This window comes from Zingiber officinale, chromosome 4B, assembly GCF_018446385.1.
Source record: "Zingiber officinale cultivar Zhangliang chromosome 4B, Zo_v1.1, whole genome shotgun sequence".
Taxonomy (NCBI): Eukaryota; Viridiplantae; Streptophyta; class Magnoliopsida; order Zingiberales; family Zingiberaceae; genus Zingiber; species Zingiber officinale.
In genome coordinates, this window is record NC_055993.1 from 80079223 (window position 1) to 80083415 (window position 4193).

Genomic DNA, 4193 nt, shown 5'->3' on the forward strand with positions numbered 1-4193 from the left:
AACCCTCATTCATGCATTGGCATGAAAAAGAAGTTGAGGCTATGAAATTAGCCTAACTTAAAGGTATTATCAAATATAAAAAAAGGAGAGATTGTTGGTGTAATATCCCCTAGGTCAAGGTTGACCAGGTTGACTAAGCTTGAGTTACTCAAGCTTGAGTCTTGATGTTTGAGTTTTGATCACTACAAGAAAAAAACCTAACAACAACAGTTTTTCACCATTGTCGTAGGCCTTTTAGAACTGTTGTTAAATGCCGTGTTGTTAAAAGGGGTGCCCAAAGACAACAATTTTTAACCGTTGTCTTTGAAGGCAAAGACAACATTTTTACAACGGTGAAAAACTGTTGTCTTTTCCTTTAAAGACAACAGTTTTTCACCGTTGTCTTTGAGCATCTACCTTTAATAACAGGGTCTTCAACAATAGTTTAAATTATCTACGACAATGGTGAAAAATCGTTGTCTTTTTTAGATAAAAAATAAAAAAAATTAATACACAATTTTTCAATATTATAAATCATTCAAAATACTAAATTTCAAAATAAATTTTAATATACAATTTTCTAACATTCAAAAATAATATCTATAACATTCTGAAGAAATTTCATAAGCAACCAACAAAATTTCATAAGCAACCAACAAAATGATAACACTATTAAAACAAAGATAGAACAATATAACACGAGATTTTCTACTTAGATGTCGGTGAAGAGGAGGGACTGCAGCTCCTAGTGCTTCTTAATTTGTTAAAGTCTCTCCATTTTTTTAGCTTGTCGGCATTCTTCCCAGTACTATTGAGGACACCTATTTGAATAAAGATATATATTACAAATTAGAAACTAAACGGAAGTTCTAGTGTTTAAGTTAGAAACTAAACGGTCGAGGCTATGGGAGGAAGGGCAAGCATTAGGCGATGGTTCTCTGTGGTTTCTTTGATGCCACATCATTGAACAGAACAGAGGACAATCTTTAGGCTACAATAAACAAATATATGCTAAAGAGGATACCATCCCACTTACTATAAAGCCCGAGCAGCACCGAGTGCAATTTTGATCCGTGCATTCCATGACAATGGTTCGTCTGAGAGATGGAGGAGTTCATACAGTGAACCATTCTTGTGAAAATCATACACCAACATTCTCTGTCCATACTCAGAACAATAACCTACCAGCTCTGTCAAATTTGTATGGTGCAGAAGAGAAATATTTGTGACTAGATCAATGAAGTCGCCAGTTGATTTGCTTAGCAGGGACTTTGGATTTAGTTTCTTCACAGCCAAAATCTAAACAAAAATGTAGAATATAATCCAAAAGTCATACATGATATTCAATCAGTTGGGCAAACTAGTCGTGCCATTAAAACTCTTTAAATAGTGTTACCAAAATACATGGCAAATGATTAGATGAATCAGCTTTCCAGTGCAAACAAGATGGATGATTCTAAATTTTGCCACTATCAAACATGTGTCCGGAATAAATAAGAAGCTTTATTTTTGGTCATATTAATACCTTTCCGTCATCAAACTCTGCCTTGAAAACACGACCAAAAGTGCCTTCGCGAATAAGATTGTCTTCATTGAAGCTATCTGTAGCTATTTGCAAGTCAGCCACAGAATAAATAGTTGATTTGATACTTGTTACGTCCACCTTCTTTGTGATAAGTTTGCTATCTTCGTCAAATGATTTATAGTGATGAGGTTTAAGACTTGGTGGAGGAAGTGATGGCAACTTTTCTATGTCAAATATTGAGGATGTTCTATTCATCTCCTTCTCTGCAACATAAACTAAGTCATACTACAACCCAATTAAATGTGTGAACCGCAACAAGAATCCTAATGTAGTAATAGACCAGATTTTGCAGGACGCTTGTTATACCAACAAATGTGGAGTACCTTTAACTCTATCTGAATCTAGATGAGCATATAGCCGGTCTTGACCAAGATTTTCTTCGATCAAATTTTTTCTTCTCTTTCTCCAAATTATAAAAAAATGCAATTAATCCACCAATGAAGAAGACACCTGCAACACCTCCTGCTATTCCCCCTACACGTACACCGCTACCATGACCAGTATTGGAGTTTTGAGCAGATGGAGATTGATTTGGTTGAGATGAACTATTCGTCCCAGAGCTCCAGTCATTATTATCAGTCCTACATAATAGGATCCACAAATGAGCATTCAATTTATCCTCAATTAAATCATATGATAGCATGCAAGTTCATTTAGTACTCACTTAAGGTTATTAATCCCCTTTAACCGGTTAGGAATGGATCCATTGAAGTGGTTATTTGCAACATTCCTAAAGAAGGGTTACGAAAGTCAAATCTTTCTTGTAACCCAAACTAATTCTAATTTTGATATAAACTGGCAACTTTATTTATTACTTACAAACTCTGAAGGGTAAGATTGGCAAGGGCATTTATAGTACCAGTGAATTGATTGTTCTCCAAATATCTGAAAGTGGATGAAGAAATAGTAAGCATAACATTCTTCATGCAATTTGTATTAGGAGAAAGATTAAAAAAAAAAGCCAAATGATAAGATATTATGTTAATGCTTGGAACATTCATTATTCCTCTTACAAGTTTGTCAAACTTGTCAGACTTCTGAAGCTTTGTGGAAGGGTACCATTAAGAGAATTGTAAGACAGGTCCCTGCAGTAAAAAGGCCCTTTTATCAGAGAGTGGAGTATGATAGAGTAGAAAGTATTCATGGACATGTAGGTTTGACAGTATTGAAGGTAAAACCATAATTATGAATAAGAAACTTATTTTGAGCAGATACAAGAGGTAAATGATATTGCATCACACAGAATATAAAGATAGTTGATATTAAGAAGTAAGTTTCTTCTCGAATGAAAATCTTGTCTACGCTCACATTGTTGTGAGTTTGGAGAGGCCTTGAAAAATATCATCCAGACGCCCACGGAGTTGATTGTGAGCAAGATTTCTGCAGCCATTGATGCATTGCCTTATTTTACATTAATGACAATATCACATGATAAATTGAACTAGAGAAGAAGGCTGCTCACAGAAGCTCCAATTTGGCCATATGAGAAACTGAATAGGGTATGCTTCCACCAAATTGATTATTGCTAAGATCTCTGCAGACAGGATTACCATTAGATGGGCACCTACAAAACTAAATGATAGTTGGAAGCATATTCAAACAACTCACAATCTAAGAAGGTTTGGCGGGAGGTTATAAGGTATCAAATTACCATTTCCTAGATTGTTTTGGTTCATATCCCTGTAACAAACTAGCATTGTGAGAATATTGAATTCCAAGAGGAATCTCTAAAAATTTTGCTAACTTACAGCTCCTCCAGCGAAGCCATTTGGTTCATATTATAGCCCAGTGTTCCAAATAGACCCAAACTTGACAATTTTCTGCTAGCACAAAAGGAAAGAGTGCATCAATCAGATAAGAAGCAAGCAAAACATACTAAGATTAAAATCACAAGTTATCACTCTCACATAGCTGTCACTAATGAGCTAGAGCATGTAATTCCCTGCCATGATTCCCCGCATGGATCACCACTTTGCTTCCAGCCTGATAGCTGTGGTGCTGAATTCAAACTCCTAAACAGAACATAGAGAGCAGAAGCTGCACAGGGAGCATGAAAACTGAGTACAAGAATCAAGTTGAATTGGATAAAGCAACAATTTTACCAGGCGTATTAGGTAAAACTCAGACCACACAGTTCTTGTGGGATAACTGCAGAAATTTAAAACATTTCTTTTAATGTTTTCTACTTATTGGATGAATACTTAGAATAATAAATCTGCTAAACAAGAGTCACAAGAAGAATAGGAAGCCTTAAAAAAATCTCTTTCGGCGACTAAATGAAGCAAACTAATCGATCAACATCATAATTTGCAGAAGGAAAAAAAATAAATCAACCTTTTGCAAACATGTGAATTTGACATTTATCAACCAAAACACCAAGTTAGAAAAGCAATTCAAGAGCGCCAAGAAATTGTTCAAGCCCTTTCCAGGAGAAAGCACACATCAAACCCTCAACGAGACTATCAACTCACTCACCGTCGTTGGGATCGGTAGCGCCAAAAGTGAAGCTCGGATTCGGATCGCAAGTCCAGATGCAAACCAAAACGACCCAAATCGCGATGACCCCTTCCGCCTTCCCCGCGCCATTCTCCCAGCCATCAGAGAGCGAAAGCTCGCCTCCCCGCCGCAT

At 36.3% G+C, this 4193-nt stretch overlaps 1 pseudogene; it reads right to left on the bottom strand.

Annotated features, from left to right (window-relative positions):
* Positions 1-1014: 1014 nt before the first annotated feature.
* LOC121978329 lies at positions 1015-4193 on the bottom strand (annotated as a pseudogene).